Source organism: Scyliorhinus torazame, chromosome 16 (genome assembly GCF_047496885.1).
Source record: "Scyliorhinus torazame isolate Kashiwa2021f chromosome 16, sScyTor2.1, whole genome shotgun sequence".
Classification (NCBI taxonomy): domain Eukaryota; kingdom Metazoa; phylum Chordata; class Chondrichthyes; order Carcharhiniformes; family Scyliorhinidae; genus Scyliorhinus; species Scyliorhinus torazame.
In genome coordinates this window covers 187,540,983-187,563,394 of record NC_092722.1, presented here as the reverse complement: position 1 = coordinate 187,563,394, position 22,412 = coordinate 187,540,983, and the positions used below count along the sequence as shown (strand labels likewise).

Genomic DNA, 22,412 nt, shown 5'->3' with positions numbered 1-22,412 from the left:
GGTGGGAATCTGGAACTCATTGCCTGAAAGGGTGTTCCAGGCAGGAACATTTGAGAAGCATTTAAATCAGCACTTAAAACGCCATAGCATACAAGGCTATGCACCAAGTGCTAGAAAATGGAATAGATAGATACTTGGCCATGCAGGCTCGATGGGCTGAAGGCTCTTTGTACTCTAAAACTTGGACTCTATTACCACCAAAACCAGTTCCTCATTTAAGGATCTCCACCTGACAGTGTATAATCAAAGGACTTTAATTTCCCCCCCCCCCCCCCCCCCCCCCAATTTTTCCAATTAAGGCGAAATTAAGCATGGGCAATCCAACTACCCTGCACACCTTTGGATTGTGGGGGTGTGACCCACGCAGACACGGGAAGAATGTGCAAACTCCATACGGACAGTGTCCCGGGGCCGAGATTGAACCCGGGGCCTTGGTGCCGTGAGGCAGCAGTGCTGACCACTGCACCACCCTCTCTATGGACTTTAATGCAAAATGCAGAGTGAGGTAGACCTTTAATTTTTATTTGGCATTGAAGGAGACTTGCAATTTACAACATTGTACTTATTTATATGCTGAATTGTTCGGAATTGTGCAATCCTGTTATTAGCTTGTATTTTATTGAGATTTTAATTGTGATACTATGTCAGGAATTTATTTGCCTCATCACAATTCGGCATCTGCTGCCATGATCATTTTTTTAAGAAACCAATTATCCACCTATCTAACATAAAACCTCCCAAAGTGTTTCACAGGAGCATTATAAAGCAAAATCTGACACTTAACAATGTAATATGGTATTAGGGTGCTCCGGTTTCCTCCCACAGTCCAAAGATGTGCAGGTTAGGTGGATTGGCCATGCTACATTGCCCTTAGTGAGGTTACTGTGTTACGGGGATAGGGTGGAGATGTGGGCTTAGGTGGGGTGCTCTTTCCAGGGGCCGGTGCAGACTCGATGGGCCAAATGGCCTCCTACACTGTAAACTCTATAATTTTATAGCCAGAAGCTTGATCAAAGAGATCGGTTTTAGGGAGTACCATGAACTCAGAAAGACAGATGGAGAGCTTTAGGGAGGGAATTCCAGAATTTAGGCCTCAGGCAGCTGCAGGCACGGCTACCAATGAAGGAGCTTTTAAAAATCACAGATACACAAGGCAGAATTTGATGTGCACAAAGATTTCAAAATGGTGTGGGGCAGGAGGAGGCTACAGAGATAGGAAATGGCAAGGCCCTGTAGAGATTTCTAAAATAATTTTTCCAATTAAGGGTCAATTTAGCGTGGCAATCCACCTACTACGCACAACTTTGGGTTGTGGGGGTGAGGGAGAATGTGCAAACTCCGCACGGACAGTGACCGGGGGCCGGGAAATAACCCGGGTCCTCTGCGCCATGTGGTAGCAGTGCTAACCACTGCATGGCCCTGGAGAGATTAGAAAATAATAAGAATTTTAAAAACGAGGCATTGCTTGTAGCGATCACGAGGATGGGTGAATAGGAATAGGGGTGCATAAGGACATGGGCAGCAGAGTTCTGGATGATTTCAACTTTGCAGCATGTGAGAAGCCAGCAAGGGGTAGGTGGTGTCTTCGGTCTGGAGGTGACAAAGGTATAGATAAGGATTTCAGCATCTAATGAGCAGAGGCAGGGGTCAAACCAGGTAGTGTTATGGAGGTGGAAATAGACACCCTTGATGATGGCACTGAGTTGTGGCTGGAAGCTTGTCTCTGGGTAAAATATGACACCTAGGTTACAAACATAATGGTTCAACCTCGACAGTTGCCGAGAGAGGGATGGAGTCGGTGGCAAGGGAACAGTTTGCAGCGGAGACCAAATACAATGGGTTTGTTGATCCCAATATTTAATAGGTGGAAATTTCTGCTCAGCCAGTAATGGATGCTGATAATTTAGCAACAGTGGAGGAGTTGAGAGCGGTAGAGCTTGGTGTCATCAGTGTATTTGTGAAAACTGATGTGTTTGCAGATGATGCAACAAGGTAGCATGTGGACAAGAAGCAGGAGGAGACCAAGGAACAGATCCTTGGGGGCACTATCTGTCATGGCGCAAGATGGGAAATGAATCCCATTTCAACTGATTGGTTGTGGTCAGGTAGATCAGTGTGGAACCAGGTGAGTAGTCCTACCCAGCTGGATGATGGACATTGGAGGACAGTGATGTTGTCATGACGTTAAAGGCTGCTGACAGGTTGAGAAGGACAAGCTGGTTTACTTTTGTCACAATCACATAGTATGTCATGTGTAATTTTGATGGTGCTGTTTCTGTACGATAATTGATTTCAAAGAAAAAATGTATATTGGTTTGGAGGGGTCTATTTTCCACAAACTGGAATAATTTGAATTGTAAACGCTCCTGTCAAGTTGCCCGGTTGATGCTCATTTACAGCTTGATTGGCATCTATCCATCTGTGAGAGATGATGGGAATGCAGCCTCAGAACTCTGGCGAGGTCAAATGAGATCACCTGCACTTCTTTCAATGGTTGAACAAGCTGATTCTAAAAAGGCAAAGCCTGCAACTATAGTGCCACACATAAAGTGATCCCTTTATAATGGTGCAGGATAAGCTCTGCTGACAACTTGTTTTCAGGGCTGAACGTAGGAATTGCAGGTGTGTTATGTTGTATTTATTTGGTGCAGTGAGAGTTAAAAGCCTGGGTTAGTGTGTGTCTGACTGCTGCAGTATTGTTTTTACAAATCCTGGTTTGCGAGGCCTTTTTCGTGCCAGAGGTGCAATTAAAGCACCATAAAAGTTTAGGCTTTTGCTTATATTAAGAGGGTTCCCTGCAGAGTAGTTAATTGGAGACATTGTGTAGTGAGATGATGTAGTTGATGGGAGGGGCCAGGGTTGAAGCAGTCGGGTGCTGTGGTTCAGTTTTAGTATTGGCTGGAAGGCAAGCTGAGAAGGTTTTCTGAAGAAATACCGCCAGAGATTTTGCATCATTCTGATAGGGGGTTTAGGTCCCTTTCTTTAAAACAGTCTCAAAAGACCTCTTTCCCGAAGTATCTCTTAAATTGAAGTATTTCCAAGTCTGCTAACTGCATTTAAAAGTGGATTGAGATCTGAGATTGTTTGAGTGGGAAAAAAGATAGCAGTTAAGGCTTATTGTGTCACTCTGTTGATTAGCAGTAAGGGGTAATTTAAAGCTATTTTCTTGTGTGATGTTAAAGATATTTTAATACTCTGTTAATTGTAAAGTTTGTTTTAATATACCATATCCCTATTTATTTGTGGAATCACTCCTGGAGCGAAGTATCCTTTCCTCACAGACTTACAAAATTAAAATAAAATAGTGGGGTTTCTGTCCAGTATCCGAGCCACTGCTGGGGTCTGGTCTGGGATCGTAATAGGGCTGGTATCTGTTTTGGCATTTTCTGAAACCGTATGTCATTGTGGCGAACCCCTGCCCACAGCTCGTGTCGCAATTTGTATCAATCGTCAGAGTTGTAGTTGATGTTGATGGCTTTCATGTCCCATTTGACAGCTCCCCTGAATCGGAGTTTTGGGTACCCTGCCGGCATTTTGGTATGAGCTAAGACCTTGGCCGGGATTCTCTCACCCCGGGGCCGGGCCGGAGAATCGCCAGGACTGGCGTGAATCGCGCCTCGCCGTCCCGACACTGGTCCACCGATTCTCCGGAGATCGGAGAATCGGCGCCATTAGCGCCGGTCGGGGGCCAATCTATGGGGGATTCCTCCCCCCCCCGGCGGGCCGAGCGGCCATGCAGAAAAAAACGAGTCCCGCCGACGCTGTTCACACCTGCTCTTACCCGGTGGAACCTCTGCGTGGATGCATCCGGGGGCGGCGTGGGGGGGGGGGTCCGATCCCAGGGGGAGCCGATCCCGGGGGGAGCCTCCGCTGTGGACTGGCCCGTGATCGGGGCCTACCGAATGGCGGGCTGGCCTCTCGGGCTGGGGGCCTCTTTTGTTCCGCGCCGACCCCTGTAGCCCTACGCCATGTTGTGTCGGGGCCGGCGCGGAGAAGGGAGCCACTGCGCATGCGCGTATTGGCGCCGTTCCCACTGCGCATGCACAGACCTGCGGCGCCCATCTGATGCTGGGGATCGGCAGCTGGAGCGGCGTGGGTCACTCCAGTGTCGTGCTGGCCCCCTGTAGAGGTCAGAATTGCTGCTCCTGAGGGTATGTTGACGCCGTCGCGTTTCTCGACGGCGTTTACGACGGCGTCAATGTTAGCCTCAGGATCAGAGAATCCCGCCCCTTATTTGGCATATCCTTGGTGGTGTGGCCATCTTCCATCCTGCGCAAATGCCTACTCTATTCCCCAAAAAGCAATTCATTGTGTAAAGTACTTGAATTGTTTCAATGTGATAACCCTCTAAATATAATAGCTATGTGTGTTGAATCTTACATGATATAAACCTGTTATTAATGCGTTCATGCTATTTTTAAAAATCAAAATGCAGTAGCTTCACAATAACAAATATTGCTTTTCACACTCCCAATGGCAAGATCGAGTTTTTAAAAATCAATTGAAAACAGCCCTGTAACGGCACCTTGGGCCGAGTGGGCAGTTAATTTCCGCCCCACTTAGATTCAGATTCAGATTTAGTGTCACGTGTGCCGAGGTTTGTTCTGCGTGCAGTCCAGGCAGATCGCTCCGTATATAGAATCATAGAATTTACAGTGCAGAAGGAGGCCATTCGGCCCATCGAGTCTGCACCGGCTCTTGGAAAGAGCACCCTACCCAAGCCCACACCCCCACCCTATCCCCATAACCCAGTAACCCCACCCAACACTAAGGGCAATTTTGGACACTATGGGCAATTTAGCATGGCCAATCCACCTAACCCGCACATCTTTGGATTGTGGGAGGAAACCGGAGCACCCGGAGGAAACCCACGCAGACAGGGAGGATGTGCAGACTCCACACAGACAGTGACCCAAGCCGGAATTGAACCTGGGACCCTGGAGCTGTGAAGCATTTGTGCTATCCACAATGCTACCGTGCTGCCCCTTTATATATGAAAAACATTGGACACATGTTAAGTACACAGTGTAAATACATAGGCATAGACGTTGGGTGAAGCTTACGGAGTGCAGGCTACAACTGTAGAGCAGATGCATCGAGGGATCAGTTCAGTCTATGAGAGGGCCATTCAGGAGTCTGGTAACAGAGAGGAAGAAGCTGTTTTGAACCTGTTCATGCGTGTTCTCAGACCTTTTACATCTTCTGCCCGATGGAAAAGGGAAAAGCCCGGGTGGGAGTGGTCTTTGATTATGCTGCAATCATTACAGTCACCAGGTTTGTAAATGTAATTACAATTACTTTTTCTGAATGCACAATCTGTAATGAAATATGCAGCAAATACAACTGGTTAACTATTATCTTACTCCTAATTCCCCGCTTTAACTTGCCCCCTCCCCTCCCACCTACATGCACACTCAAATCAAAAAAACACAGAGGGGAAGATAGGGGTAAAAGTGAAAGGGAGAATCTCGGTTTCAGATGATTGTTTCCAGTACCTTACTCCTCTTCAAACTCTACTTTCAGTCCGAGCTTTTACTGTAGATTCATTCAGGCCTCTGTACTTTCAGACATACAGCACTCACAGCCTTTCTGGAGCGAGAGAGAGGGGGGATCTTGGTCTTTGTTTTCCTGTAGATTCATTCGTGCAGGTTCTCTGCAGTTCCAGCAATACAACATTCACAGACTTTCTTCTAAAAACACGGAGAGAGAGAGAGAAAGAGAGAGAGAGTGAGAGAGCGAGCGAGAAAGAGGGAGAGAGAGAGAATCCTTTTCCCTGTGCTTCCAGGAGTCAAACGGAGCTCCTTGGGACTCTGAATATCATTTCACTGGGACATGATCCAATCACCACCTGTTACTGGGCAGAGTATGGCGTTTTGGGCCAATTCACTGGCCCCGAGCCAATCAATCCAATCGAGTCCCGTGACACCTCTCTCTCTCGGGTGCCGAAAAGTCTGAAGCTCCTGTTCAAGCTAGCAGAAAGTGTAACTTTTGAATTCCTCGTTCTCTTTGTTGCTTGACTTAAAGATACATGTCCATTAATCACCCATGGATCAAAAATGGTAACGACAAAATAAAAGAAAGGGGAAATAATGGAATAAACAAGAAGGGCCCTTACAGCAGTACTTGACAAAGAATCATCCTGATTCAAAACATTGGCTCCCTTCTCCACAGATGCTGTCTGACCGACTGAGATTTTCCAGTACTTTATGTTTTTGTTTTAGATTCCAGCACCTGCAGTAATTTACTTTTAACTGCAATGAGGATTTTGCAAGAAGCAACTGCGGCCATACATTTTTGAGAAACTTAAGACCAGATGAAACTATTAGAAGAGAAAATGGGGTAGATGATCAGACATCATTAGGTATAGGCAATGTAAGTAATAGATCAGAGGTGGTTTATTTTTTAAAAACGTTTTGCACCTCATACTCAAATGAGGGTGGTGATAATTAATAATAATCTTTATTATTGTCACAAGTAGGCTTATATTAACACTGCAATGAAGTTGCTGTGAAAATACCCTAGTCGCCACACTCCAGTGCCTGGTCCGGTAGACAGAGGGAGATTTCAAAATGTCCAATTCACCTCACAGCACGTCTTTCGGAACTTGTGGGAGGAAACCGGAGCACCCGGAGGAAACCCACACAGACACGGGGAGAATGTGCAGACTCCGCACAGACAGTGACCCAAGCCGGGAATCGAACCTGGAGCCTGGAGCTGTGAAGCAACAATGCTAACCACTGTGCTACATGCGGCCCTTGAGGACCATATTCCTATCATGTCTTGAAGGGGGGCGGGCGGATGGAATGTCTTTCAGTAGAAGCAAGATGAATTGCATACCCTTGTGTGTGAAAACAGCATCATGCTTTCCTAATGTTACATATTTCTCCATATATGCAATCATTTGTTGTTTAGCTATTGCTTGGGACATAAACAATTCATTCTGTATTAATGCTGCTGCAGCACGTGGTAGATGCAAAGTGCAAAAAAAAGTCCAATTTCCTAGCAATGTTGTTCATCTCTTATCTCAATCAATTACAGGAGTTTATAGCTTGCTGTCCTTTCACCTTGGGGACTTTAGTTTGAATCTGACCCAGACTGATGGGATGACTGTCTCCTCTCTCTGATAATGAGTCTGGGACAGTCTCAATCCACTTCCTATTAAACATGAGTCCAAAGCACAAAGCTGCTCATAATTCATTGTTAATTGACATTAAGTTGACAATCTCACTTTGAGATGGTATTAAGATGCCAGGTCTAGGAAGTGGAAATGTCACGGTGAAGCAATAACTGATGCTTGTTTTGAGACTGAAGTTACGATTCTTTATTGGGACAGTTTAGATGGCACTTTCCCCTTTGGTCTATCTTACATCATGCTGACTGGGACTTAATGCAGAAAGCAAGATCTTATTTAATTCTTGATAATGTAGTTTCACCGGCCACAATAACTTGTTTGGAACCTTGTCATAAAACATCCCAAAGTGTGTCACCGAAGGATTATTCAGTATAACTTGACACCAAGACACAAGGGGTACTCAGATAGGTGACCAGCTTGATCAGAGGTTTTCAGGAGCAGTTTAAATGAGAAAGAGTGAGAGCGCTAGAGAGGCTGTGAGGTTTCGTTAAGGGAATTCTAAAACTTGGGGCGTAGGCAGCTGGAAGCACACCCACCAGTGGTGCAGCAAGGAAAATCGAAGATTCAACATTACTGAGCCAGAGATAGGTAAAAAATTAGCTTGAGTTCCAGTTCCAATCAGAATAAGTAATTCCTGCAGGAAGGTATGTGTGGAATAGGGCAAAATCAAGGATTGAGTTTAGCTGATGCACCCTTTGCTTCCCACACCTCCAATGCCAAGCAGGTGCCCCATGAGATGAATAAACTACTGGCATTCATTCTCTGGGCCCAGAGATGATGAATGGCCGCTTGGATGAGAGCATCACGATAGCACAGTGTTGCACTGTTGCTTCACAGTGCCAGCGTCCCGGGTTCAGTTCCCGGCTTGGGTCACTGTCTGTGCGGGGTCTGTATGTTCTCCCTGTGTCTGCGTGAGTTTCCTCCGGGTGCTCCAGTTTCCTCCCACATGCTTGTCAGATGAATTGGACACTAATAAAGATGATTATTATTGCGGCGTTATACCACAGCATGAGTTGTCACATAGGCAGGGGCTGAATACTCATAGAATTTACAGTGCAGAAGGAAGCCATTCGGCCTATCGAGTCTGCACTGGCTCACACCCAAGCCCACATCTCCACCCTATCCCTATAACCCAGTAAGCCCACCCAACACTAAGGGCAATTTTGGACACTAAGGGCAATTTAGCATGGCCAATCCACCTAACCCGCACATCTTTGGACTGTGGGAGGAAACCGGAGCACCCGGAGGAAACCCACGCACACACGGGGAGAGCGTGCAGACTCCGCACAGACAGTGACCCAAGCCGGGAATCAAACCTGGGACGACCCTGGAGCTGTGAAGCAATTGTGCTAACCACTATGCTACATTGCTGCCCGTGAATAGAAATGTGCAGCGCCCATCTCAAGTACTCGACCATCACTTGACATTGTGTAGGAATCAGGATTAATCTCAGTCGCAACAGTCTTCAACGAGTTAAAGAATTTGAGTTACGTTGAGATGTTCCTGGGTAGTACTGAGTGACCCCATTCACTTTTGTAGACCAGAACATTTATCCATGAACTCGTGAATGATCTCATTGCTAATTCTGTTCGTTTCTTCCTGCACACAGGAAATTTAGAGGCTTTTTTGATTTTATGAGCTGGCTTCAGCAGAACACTATTAAGTATAGTAACAGTATTTTTATTTTTTATTATGCTGGCAGATTATGCTGATGATGAGTAGATCTAGTCAGCTGCAGTCTGATGCCTCTGCAGCCTTGACTACCAAACCCACTGAGTCTCACAGTTGACTGCATCATTGAGTGTAGGTATTCTGGTTTCATATTTGAATCCAGCTCCAGCTTCCTCCCACAGTCCAAAGTTGTGCAGGTTAGGTGGATTGGCCATACTAAATTGCCCTGAGTGGCCACAAAGGTTGGGTGGGGTTACTGGGTTACGAGGATAGGGTAGAGGTATGGGCTTGGGTAGGGTGCTCTTTCCAAGGGCCGTGCAGACTCGATGGGCCGAATGGCCTCCTTCTGCACTGTAAGTTCTTTGATTCTATGATTCTAAGTCACTAATTTGGCCTTAACCTCCTTGCCCTTGTACTCTGTGCCTCTATTAATAAAGCACCACACTCTGGGTAAAGACATTGCTCCTGCATTCCCTATTGGATTTCTTATTGGCTGTCTTATATTTATATCTTGATTCCCCTCTCCATTCATTACAATGTTGTCTTACAGTTTCAGTAAAGTTTAATGGCTGTATGTAAAATTTTCCTATCATATTCCTACACTGGAGTGGCCATGCTAAATGTGTAGGTAGGTTATAGGGATAAGGTGGAGTGAGCCTGGGTAGGGTGCTCTGTCAGAGGGTCGGTGCAGACTCGATGGGCCGAATGACCTCCTTCTGCGCTGTGGTTCATGTTATTTCAAACTGCCAGAGATGCTCAGCATTGCAATCGTAGCACTCCCTAACACTCCTCCACCTTGTCTTGCACCCGTCACCTCCCCAATCTGGGTTATGTCTGAAGAGGTGCAAAATACTCGATCAAACTTACAGATTTTGCACTCTTGGCAGAAGAAAGTTCAGGTGATGAATAAAGAGCTCTGCTAGCAGAATGTTAAAACCTGTCGATTCAAATGCCACCATCCTACTGCATAATTGCAAACTATTGCTCTCGGGATAACACTGGTCACTAAACAATTGAATTAAACAAATGAACAAAATTAGTCAGGGAATGTTTTCGTACATGGTGATATTGAAGATGATGAGCTCTTTCTCAAGGTTTAGTTTTTAATTGTGCGATTAGATCAAGTTTCCCTAGTTTATTTCCGCTCTCTGCACTAATATACGCAGTACAGGAACTTGAACAAAGCTCTTTCCAAACTGCTGATGTGACGTATTGGAGGAGAGCTCAAATATATTTTGTCAGTAGCTTGTCAGTGAGAAATAGTTTTTGTTAAATCGGGTATCAGACACTGGCAGCAGTGAAGATTTTCTTTTTATTTTAATATTTCCCCTTCTTTATTGACCTCGGTAATGAAACTTGGATCAATAACTGGCTTGAGTAAGGTTGTGGCAGCCAATGCATCAAGTCTGATCATTGCTCCTAGTGTTACAGATTCTGACTGTTGCCCAATTATAGCCATGTAATTTCGGTACTTTGACAAGAAACAATGCTTCAGAAAAAAAAATGAAATGAGGTTTTGTTGTGAGCGACATAAAGTGAATCAATAATCATTATTGTTTTGTGGTATATAAATATGGCTGTCAGGCTGTGTCTGTGGGTAACTGTGATACTGGTTTTATTTCTGATGCTTTTAAATAAATCAAAAGTACCCATTTCTACTGAATCCTGCCACAGCAGGTTTGTGGTAATACCTTTTAGAATTTGTTTTCCTGCCTCCTGAAAGGTGTTTGGGTAGGGGTGGGTTTGGATATGTTGCTGCAGAACCGGATGAACTGTTGGCAGATATTCAACCGTGGGAGGGAGAAGATAGACTCGTCGCTGAGTCCATCCCATCGCCACACGATTTCTAAACAACCGTGCATTTTCCAGCAGGGGTCACCAGATGGTTAGGAACAGGGATTCTCATCTTTCTCCCCTACCTCGCGGCTGAATCCCTCTAAGGTCCATGCCCATTTTGACCACTTTTAGTGCATCTATCCAGACATCAATTGAAACAAATGCTAACGCACATTCGCCTACTTTACTTCAAGCTTTTCTTTTTTGTTAATTTCTTTCTTTTCAGATTGCACATTCCATTGTGTTTTCACTTGAAATAAGACCATAAGACATAGGAGCATTCAGCCCATCGAGTCTGCTCCGCCATTCAATCATGGCTGATATTTTTCTCATCCCCATTCTCCTGCCTTCTCCCTGTAACCCCTGATTCTGCTTATTAAACAAGAAACTCTCTACCTTTGTCTTAAAAGACACTGTGATTTGGCCTCCACAGCCTTCTGCGGCAAAGAGTTCCACAGATTCACCACCCTCTGGCTGAACAAATTCCTCCTCATCTCAGTTTTACAGGATCGTCCCTTTAGTCTGAGATGGTGTCCTCTGGTTCTAGTTTTTCCTGTGCATATGCTTGTAACAGGCATCTAATATTGACATATTCCAGTGGAAGCCCTGCAAATGTTTGTACACTGTTGGTGATGTTCCCCTCTGCAAATACATTGGCACATTCTCAGATACTGTCACATTGCCAGGGATTCCTTGGTGCTTCTGAGGCACTTGCAAATGCTTACATGCTCCCAGGGTCTGACCTTCTGTGCTATTTTTCAAGAACACCTAACTGCACTAAGGAAACTATTGACAGCATTGCAAAAATATTATTTGAATGCAGCAACAGATGCAACTTTGCTTCCTTCGTCAATTAATGTTAATAATACAGGAAAACTATACAATACTTGATTACCTGGGCGTGCGGTGCACCCAATCCCACATGAGGTGAACTCTGACCGTGTGACCATTCTCTGGGTCTCCAGCAATCCAGTGGGTAGAACCTGTGGTCAGAATGTTCACATTGATGAGACTCTGCAGTTTCCTCTTCCCTCGCTGTGCCGCCTGCTCCTGTCTGCATTTTAGACATCCATATTTGCGAGCGAACTCCACACAGGAGGTGATGGACATTAAGACTACCTTTGTTAACCTCTTACTTCATAAGATACTGCTTGATCGTTGACTTGGCTCACCTCAGCCTTGAACGTCCAGGGTGATTCTAGACCTGGGGGGATTTATGGAATTGCAAGATGTTTTTGTCGATGCTTCAGAGTAAACTGTGAACAAATTGTAACTTTATTTTCCCCCATATCTAAAATGCTTCAGAAAATCAATTGGAAATTGGCTTCAAGGTTAACAAAAGTGTGCAGCTTTCATATTGATTATTTTTAAAAAGTCAAGTTTCCAGTAAAACCCTTCTCATGTTGACTTGCCTTTTCCCTGCCCTGTAAACCCACAGAAAAAAATAATCCCCACTCTTCCTCTTCGATAGGATTGGTGAGCAGCTAAATAACTAATAGTTAGTAGGCGATAGGAGAATATAACTGCCTTTACTGATGGAATGCATTAATATAAACCTCCAAGTCCCACAAGCAGAAATATTTGAGGTTGCTTGTGCTGTTCTCACTGTTTATCAAAAGATGTAGTATGACTAATCTTTAGAGAATGTTCAACACCATCGGAGCTCTTGTGGTTTGATGTTCTCAGTACACCTTTGTGCTAAAACCTTGAAGCCAATCTCTGCTGAGGTGTATTCTTGTGCATTATATATATGGACATGCTGGAAATCTCATTGTGATTCTTATTTCCTCACTCCATTTCATATCTCGGTGGTTTTGAGATTTTACAAACCAGTTTAGGTTTTTTCAGGCCCTCCGTTATGTTGGGCTCCCTAAGTGGGTTCATACACCCAATCGTTCTGCCGTCAGAATAAGGAAATCGCAGCAATGCAAACTTTGGAATCTGGTTTACTGTGCTGGTCTCCCAGAGTGAGGTTACAGGATGACATAGTTGGGCAGAACAATGGCAAATTAAGCACTGAAGAGTGAGAGCTAATGCATTTTGGAAGGACTAACAAGGCAAGGGAATACACAATGAATGGTAGGATGCTAGGAAGCACGGATAACCAGCCTCTGGAGGCAGCAGGGGAAGGTACATAAGGTGCTTAGAAGGCATATGAGATACTTTATTAGCCAAGAGATAGAATATAAGAGCAGGGAGGTTATGATGGAGCTGTATGAAATGCTCGTTGTTCCACAGCGAGAGTACCATGTGCAGTTCTGGTCACCACCCTCTGGGAAGGGTGTGATTGCACTAGAATGGGTGCAGAGGAGATTTACCAGGATGTTGTCTATGCAGGAGTGTTTCAGCTATTAAAAGATGCTGCTTAGGATGGAGGTGTTTTCCTTGGAGCAGAGAAGGCTGAGGGGGGACCTGATGGAGGTGTACAAAGTTATGAGGGATATCGATAGGGTAGGTGGGAAGAAACTTTTTCCCTTAGTCGATGGGTCAGTAACAAGGGACATAGGTTGAGAGGGAATTTGAGGAAGAACTTTCTTTACCCAGAGGGTGGAGGCAATGTGGAACTCACTGCCTGAAAGGATGGTAGAGGCAGGATCCCTCCAACACTTAAGAAGCATTTTGATGAAGACTTGAAATGCCAGAACACACTGGAATATGGACCAAATGCTGGAAAATGGGATTAGAATAGGTAGGTGCTTGATGGTCGGCACAAATGTAATGGGCTGAAGGGCCTCTTTTTGTGCTGTAAAACTCTATGACTAATCTGAACGAAAAGTGGACCAGTATAAAGATGGCTTAAAGGATCCTGAATCATGCGTGCACCTTTTAATGTATTGGGCAAACTAATAAGCATTCTGGTAACTGGATTCTACTATAGTAATATATTGCTGCTAGACTTGGTCACTTTTTAAATGCAGAAAGCTGATCAAATTAATGTTCACTGATATTTCACTCTCCTTTGAATTATAGAATTTTACTAGAAAGCTACAACATGTCAGAGCACAGTGATGACAATCGAGTGCTTATATGGGTGGATAATATTAAAACCGGTTAGGGATGGAAAGGACAGGAGTAAATGAAAGTAGTTTTTATCTTCAACTCAGTAATAAAATTGGGCAGAGGAAAAGCACAGCACAGCACAAGAGAACTGTAAATCTGCTGCGGCAGTCTGGAGATTATTCAGTATCTCAGTGTTGACTGTTTTATAACCTTCCTTTTAGTGTATGGTAGTCAAACGGGCAGCACGGTAGCATTGTGGATAGCACAATTGCTTCACAGCTCCAGGGTCCCAGGTTCGGTTCCAGGCTTGGGTCACTGTCTGTGCGGAGTCTGCACGTTTCCCCCGTGTCTGCGTGGGTTTCCTCCGGGTGCTCCGGTTTCCTCCCACAGTCCAAAGATGTGCGGGTTAGGTGGATTGGCCGTGCTAAATTGTCCTTAGTGTCCAAAATTGCCCTTAGTGTTGGGTGAGGTTACTGGGTAATGGGAATAGGGTGGAGGGTATGGTCTTGGGTAGGGTGCTCTTTCCAAGGGCCGGTGCAGACTCGATGGGCTGAACAACCTCCTTCTGCACTGTAAATTCTATGAGAAGGGATCAGGGGAAATCCCCCTTCCCCACTCCCACAACTATCATTGACACATGAAAGGAACATTGGAATTTTTAAGAATGGGAAAAGGCTGTTCTATTCAACAGGAACATCCTTTTTTGATAGATTCCCCACTTGGCAGGAACTCTAACCTTAAATTGTGCTGATATATATATATATATATATATATATATAGAGAGAGAGAGAGAGAGAGAGAGAGAGAGAGAGAGAGTTTTTTATTTATATAAATATATTGCACCTATCAGCTCAGTCATTTTGATTTCAATGAATTTTGGTATATTTCACTCATACTCAAAGGGATTTGTAATTGCTCTTCTGGTTTTGATCATAAATTCTATTTTTAACTTTTCTATGATGTTGATATGTGTTTTTAAGCGTTTGTGGGAGATCACAGTGGTTGTATTCTGTGAATTTCTTGCTACGTTGCTCCCGCAGCTCTGAACCAGAATAATTGACTTGCTCTGGTCTTGTTTGTTTTCACAGTTGTGTGTAATTAATCTCAGCAGAAAGCAGAGGCAACGTTATTGATGATTTATCATCTGCAAGGACAAAATGCCTTACCCTTTTTTCCATTTTATATTTTTTTTCTTTTAATCCAGTCCTATTGATCTGCCCAACATCCACATCCAAAGGCAACAAATGATGAAATTGGTGCATGATTACAGGTCAGATCCTTCATTTCTGTTCAATTAATTTCAGTATGTCCTCCCTGATGGGCAGGATGGATTCAAGTTTCATATAATTTAAAAACAAAATTAAATGCTTTCCCTTTGTTCTGTGTTGATGCTATTGGGAGCCAGCTGATTTGGGTACACCACAGACATATTATGCCTGTGTTTTCTCTGCATTTCCTCTGTTGAAATTAAAGTGCAATATCCCACACAGAACCTATTGGAGGGAGGGGATGCTTGTCTTCCCCATGCTCCTTGCAGAGTACGAGTTCCCCCACTAGGGCGGGGTATCTCAATTAACCCATGTATATAAAGCCGGTCAGTAAGGCACGGACCTCAATAGGAGCCCGTAGGGATCTGTTGGGTAGCGTTCATACCGTTTGTGCAAATAAAACTTTATTTTTATTTTACTTGGTGTGGACTCCCCGTGTCCTTATTAAATTAAGATTTGGCATATTGACTCTAACTCATTATTTATTCTTTTCCAGAACCTCGTAACTGTTCAAGCTCGTACTTTTCTCCTTTCTGTCGTGCCACCAACCTCCTTTAGGCTTTTACAAACTCCTGGTTTACAAAAGCACATTGCCACCACGTGGTTCACCACCTCTTACCTTGTGCTCTTTTCAGCCTTGAATGTGGCTTACCCCATCGCCTATCTCCCTAAATCAAAGAGAATATTGTTACCGGAATTACACCCAGCTATCCCCTACTTTAGAAAAAATATATTTAGAGTACCCAATTCATTTTTTCCAATTAAGAGGCAATTTAGCGTGTTCAATCCACCTACCCTGCACATCTTTTGGCTGTGGGGGCGAAACCCACGCAGACACGGGGAGAATGAGCAAACTCCACACGGACAGTGACCCAGAGCCGGGATCGAACCTGGGACCTCGGCGCCATGAGACTGCAGTGCTACCACTGCGCCATCACGCGGCCCTAGCTGTCCCTTACTTGACAGTGGAAATAAGAGTGGAGAGAGAAGCTGAGTGTCAGCCGTAGGAAAAAATACGGAAAATGAAACTGGCAGTCCCTCAGCGCACACAGACACAACCAGTAAATGGTTACTGGGTTGAATCCAGAGGAGTTAATAGTCAAGGAAAGGAAAAGATTGATGGGGATCAAAAAGGAAATATTGATGGAGGATGACAGAATGACAGGTGTAATAAACGAGTATGTTGCGTTGGGTTTCAGAGAGGTGTGTAATGGTGCGCACAGAAGAAAGTGAAGCAGTTTAGCTCAGATTACTAAAGCCAAGGAGATGGCACTGGAAACAAAATGATAGATCTGTGTGGGAAGTCAGCAGGATCTCTGCATTCTAGAATGACGAGAATATTCAGAAAGATGATGGGAAAGGTGCTCTAATCGCAATGTTTGATTGTAGAAGAATGTGAGATGATACATTTTAGTAAGAAAATATAAACTGATTTGATTTGATTTATTGTCACATGTACCGGAGTACAGTGAAAAGTATTTTTCTGCGGCCGAGGGAACGTACACAGTACGTACATAGTAGACACAAGAATAATCAACAGAGTACATTGACAAATGGTACATCGACAAACAGTGATTGGTTACAGTGCAGAACAAGGGGCCAAACAAAGCAAATACATGAGCAAGAGCAGCCTAGGGCGTCGTGAATAGTGTTCTTACAGGGAACAGATCCGTCCGAGGGGGAGTCGGTGAGGAGTCTAGTAGCTGTGGGGAAGAAGCTGTTCCGATGTCTGGATGTGCGGGTCTTCAGACTTCTGTACCTTCTGCCTGACGGAAGGGTCTGGAAGAGGGCAAAGCCTGGGTGGGAGGGGTCTCTGATAATACTGTCTGCCTTCCTGAGGCAGCGGGAGCTGTAGACAGAATCAATGTGGGGGTGGCAAGCTTGTGTGATGCGTTGGGCTGAGTTCACCACACTCTGCAGTTTCTTGCGATCTTGGGCCAAGCAGTTGCCATACCAAGCTGTGATGCAGCCGGATAGGATGCTCTCTATCGCACATCTGTAGAAGTTTGTGAGAGTCGATGCAGACATGCCGAATTTCTTTAGCTTCCGTAGGAAGTAGAGACATTGTTGGGCTTTCTTGACTGTTGCATCAACGTGAGACCACCAGGGCAGAACTGGCTTGAATGGAATAAAGCAGCAGAGAATGTTGGCGGTTCAGCTATATAAATCTTTAAAGGCAGGGAGGGGGCATGTTGGAAAGCTGTGGAGGTGGAGAGAAAGCATATATACCAGGAACCAGAGCTGGGTATATATGTCACAGGTTTTATAACCCAGAGATTTGGACTCATCACCCAGAAACACAAGTTCAAATCCCTGCTGGAGAGTTTCAATTCAGTTAATTAAATAAATCTGGAAAAGCCAGCATCAGTAATGGTGACCATGAAATTACTGGATTGTCTTAAAAACTTACCTGGCTCGCAGCAGGTGGCGCATGGGTTAGCACTGTTGCCTCACGGCACTGAGGTTCAATCCCGGCCCCGAGTCACTGTCCGTGTTGAGTTTGCTCGTTCTCCCCGTGTCTGCGTGGGTCTCACCCCCCACAACCCAAAGATGTGCAGGATTGATGGATTGGCCACGCTAAGTTGCCCCTTAATTGGAAAAAAAATATCCGGCCACGCCTACACGTGACACCAGACTCTCAGCAATCAGGTTAATGCTTTAACTTCCTTCTGAAATGGTCCAGATAGTTGCCTATCACCACTAGAATAAAAACTCTTCCTAACAGCACTGTGACTGCACCACATGGACTACAGCAGTTCAAGGAGAAGGTTCACCACCACCTTCTCAAGGGGCCATTGGGAATGGGCAACAAGCTTTGGCCATGCTGGTGAGGCCCACATCCCTGACTGTATAAAACCGAAAAGGAAGCATAACAACAACGTATATTCACATAGCATCTTTTTAATGGAGTGAAGGGTTCCTAGATGCTTCACAGGAGCATTGCCAAACAGAATCTGACACCTTGGACCGAATGAGCTTTAAAGAGTGCGATATTGAATGCAGAAGCAAAGTGGTAATGCTGTCCAAATATACAAATTATTGACTGGGCCAGTTCGCCCACCTTTGAACAGCCTATTTTAAGAATGATGTCAAGGCTGTTGAGATGGTGCGGAGAGATTAATTTGTGTGATACCGAGAGATTTATTTGTGTGATACCGAGGATGAGGGGCTTCAGTTATGAGAATAATCTAGAAAACTGGGGCTTTTTTAAAAAACACTCGAACAGAGCGATGGCTAAGAGGAGGTCTGGGAATATAAGGTATCACCGAGGTAAATAGAAAAAATATCTATTTCCACAGGTCAGTGAGTCAGTAATTAGAAGTCATAAGTCTGAGATAATCACAAAAGAATCCATAGTGGTTTCTAAGGGGCAATTGGATAAATATTTGAAAAAGAAACGTTCAAGGTCTGGACAAAGAAGAGGGGACAGCATGGTTTACAGAATTGTTACGAGTCAGAAGGAAGCCACCCAGCCCATCATAGAATTTACAGTGCAGAAGGAGGCCATTTGGCCCATCGAATCTGCACCGGCCCATGGAAAGAGCCCACGCCTCCACCCTAGTACCTCCACCTTACCTTTTGGACACTAAGGGGCAATTTATCATGGCCAATCCACCTAACCCGCACAACTTTGGACTGTGGGAGGAAACCGGAGCATGGGGAGGAAGTGCAAACTCCACACAAACAGTCACCCAAAGCCAGAATTGATCCCGGGTCCCTGGAGCTGTGAGGCAGCAGTGCTAACCACTGTGCCACCGTGCCGCCCACATCATGTCTGCACAAGCTCTCTGATTTGAGCACTATGACTTAGTACCACTCTCCTGCCTTTTCCCTGTACCCCTTTCATTGTTTCTATTCAGATAATCATCTAACGCCTGCTTGAATGTATCAATTGAACCTGCCTCCACCACACTTCCAGGAAGTGCATTCCAAACCCGCTGTGTGAAAACACTTGTTCTCAATCGCATTCTTTTAAATCTGTGCCCTCTTGTTCGCGATCCCTTGAAGAGCGGAACAATTTCTCGCTATCTACTCTGTCCAGCTACTCATGATTTTGAGAACTCATTCAAATGTCCACTTAGCCTTCTCCTCTCCAAGTAGAACACTCCCAACTTCTCCAATCAGTCTTCAAAACTAAATTTTCTCATCCCTGGAACCATTCTGGTAAATCTCTGCTGTACTCTCTCCACTGCATTAACATTCTTCCTATGGTGTGGCACCCAGAACTCTACACATTATTCCAGCTGAGGCCTAATTCGTGTTCTGTACAAGTTCAACCAATCCTTCTTGCTCTTTTGCTCTATGCCTCTATTAATTAAGCCTGGGATACTATATGCTTTTATTAACTACTCTCCCTGCTTACCCTGCCATATTTAATGACTTATGCACATATATATCCAGGTCCCTCTGCTCCTGCTCACCCTTTAGAGCTGTTCACCCTATTTTATATTGTCCCTCCATGTGCTTCGTACCTTAATTAATCACCTCAAACTTCTCTGCATTGAACTTCATATGCCACTTATTTGCCCACTCCACCAAACTTTGAAATTGTCCCTTTGATATATATCAAGAAAAGCAAGGGTGCGAATACCGACCCTGGGGAACTACAAACCTAAAATAAAAGCAAAATTCTGCAGAGGCTGGAAATCCGAAATGAAAACAGAAAATAATGGATAAACTCAGCAGGTCTGGCAGCATCTGTGGAGAGAGCAACAGTTAACATTTCGAGTCCGTATGACTCTTCAGAGCTGAAGAGGGGTAGAAATGTGATGGATTATATTGTTGGAGTGGAAGGTGGAGCAGAATAAAAGGTCAGGGATAGGTGGGAGCTAAAGAGTGATTGACAAAGATATCAAGGATAAGGGGAGTGTTAATGGCAGCATTAAGGGCTAAAGAAGGTGCTGATAGTGGCGTTAAGGTGGCATGGGAGAGTCCCTTTAAGCAATGTTTTGTCTTATCACATGACTTTATTGATCTCATTGTGTGGGTGGAGCTGGGCTGTGGCTCTGAGTTTTACTTTCGCTTTGGTTTGGGGCTGTTGTGTGGCTCTGAGTTTTTTGATTTCATTTTCACATTTTAGCTGCTGGATTCAGACAGTGCAGTCTGTTCCTGACTCTCTCTCCCTCTGCATTTTAAAAACTTTCCAGATGACTTTTAAAGAAATAATTGTTTTCTGGAAGAAACTCAAACCTGCTGTTTTGGAAAGGACAAGAGCATCTAAACCAGGTCGTGAGTGCCGTGTGCTGGGCCACACCTTTGAAAAGGGGTTTCTGGTTTATGGGATCTTGTTACTAAATTGGAACAGTTTAAAGAGGGAATTTATTAAGGGTTATACATAGAGTACTGTGGCTGTGTGGGGTGTTTATGGTTGATGAAAATGCTTACTGCGTGTGTTTATATAAAAATGTTAACTAAATTCGTAGAATAAACTTTGTTTATTCTAAAAGTGCTGAAGGCCTCTTGTTGAATAACACCTGAAAGGTAGGCCCTTGTGCTCCATGTAACCAAAATCTATAAACAGTTGCAGGTCAGGTGAACTCCATGATATACTTTGGAGTTTTCTAAACCCTGGCCCATAAAAAAGGTAAGATAGCAGGATATGTTAACTTCTCTACTCTGAAAAATATCCATTAACCATTACTCGCTGTTTCCTATTACTCAGCCAATCTTGTACCCACGTTGCTACTGTCCCTTTTATTTCATGAGCTATGACGTTTCTTGTAGCGATACTGTATCGAATGTTTTTTGAAAGTCCATGTACAACCCTCATCAACCCTCTCTTCAAAATCTCCCACACGTTAGTTAAACCCGATCTCCCCTGAAGAAACCCATGCTAGTTCTACATAATCAATCCATGCTTTTCCATGTGACTATTAGTTCTATCCCGAATAACTGTTTCCAGAAGCTTCCCCGCCGCCAAATTTATGAAAAATGAAATGAAAATTGCTTATTGTCACAAGTAGGCTTCAAATGAAGTTACTGTGAAAAGCCCCTAGTCGCCACATTCCGGCACCTGTTCGAGGAGGCTGGTACGGGAATTTAGACTGACTGGTTCTTTCAGAGAGTAAGCACATGCACCGTTGGTCAAATGACCACTTTCTGCAAATCAATGATCCTTTTTAAAAGTGACCAGGGTGATTTGGAGACTAGTTATTAAAAATCAAAGGTTCGAGTTAAGTAAATTTACCTTTGCTGAAGAGAGGGCTGAGAAAAGGCACGGCAAAGGTCTTTGAAATAATGAAAGATCAATTTAAAATATTACCTTTCACAAAGCAATCTATTTCACTTGGATAATAAGTATAAGACATGAGCGCAAACTTCACAAGCCTTCAGCAAGATTAAAATCTTATTTCCCATTGCCTGCACTCCAAAGAAGTATTGAGAAGTTTTGATTTGAAAATACACTACATAATGCAAATATTACTTCCCTTCTTCAGGCATTGTCAATTCCATTACTGCTAGGAATCTCTAATCCTGGAAGTTGAGTAGGATCGGTGAATGTCCCTATTCCGATATAGAATTTACAGCTCAGAAACTGGACAGTTTCCCATTCTTTCACACAAAGAAGTCCTGGTTACCACTTGAAGCATTCCATCCTCGCATAGCTGCAGTTGGGAGACTTGATTGCAAGGAATGGCAGGCCCAAACCTGTTAAATTATTGTTCCTACTTCACAGCGCCACCATCTACCAATCTTAAAAAGAATTCCTTCTTTCAGTTCTTGACACAACCGAGCAGCGTGTTCACAGGCGTCCATTGATTGCACTTCAGGACGTGTACAAGAGCACCTGGGACAGCTCAAACTCAATTGATCACTTTCTTTAATCCATCTGGCCATCTTAGCGATCAATCCATCTTTTATTACCTTTCCAGCAGCGCACCCAGCTTCCGTGCTATGCAGTGAACTGCTTATTACCAATAATCGGAACCACTGATGTTTGGTGAGATGAGCAAAGTTTTTCTGATGAGTGAAGGCCAGTCTTTTAATGTCTGATTTGGGAATTGTGCTCTGTATTGTTTTGTTTCTCCTTGAAAACAGAAATCCAGTGCTCTCTGCCCTTCGTACGGTAAACATTTTGCTTCCTAAATTCCAAGTATAACTCATTTACTACCATTCTGAGGTAGTATGTTGAGGCACCACAGTGCTGCCTATGTCAGCAGCTCTGGAGGGTAGTAATACCGATTATCTGATTAAAGGTCCCGTCACTGGTTCATATCTTCAAGTCCCCAGGTCCTCTTTGTCACATTTAATTAAATCTTTAAAAATCTGCTACCTCAAATGTATATATCTGAGTGGCTGCAATAGATTTTTAACAGAGCGCTGTCCCTGTCTAGGTTGATTAGCCCTGCTACCGCTGTGGGAATGATACCCTGATTTGGATTGAAAAATTAGGCTATTAAAAAATACATTTTTAAAATCATGTGCACTGAGGCACTTTTGTTCGTGGTACAAAAAAAATTATTCTGCCGATTCCTGAGCCCTTAACTAACTTAGAATTAGTTGCA

At 44.1% G+C, this 22,412-nt stretch overlaps 1 protein-coding gene across 7 annotated transcripts in view; it reads left to right on the top strand.

Moving 5' to 3' along the window:
• The window catches only part of r3hcc1l (R3H domain and coiled-coil containing 1-like), a 201,825-nt gene that overhangs the window by 68,064 nt on the left and 111,349 nt on the right, over nucleotides 1-22,412 (top strand). For 4 of the 7 annotated variants that reach the window (XM_072479626.1, XM_072479624.1, XM_072479627.1 and 1 more), the window contains one exon: nucleotides 14,844-14,909. The exons of the other annotated variants lie outside the window; for them this stretch is intronic. The gene's annotated coding sequence lies outside the window, so the exon portion shown is untranslated. The remainder of the gene's footprint in view (nucleotides 1-14,843; nucleotides 14,910-22,412) is intronic. 7 annotated transcript variants of the gene reach the window in all.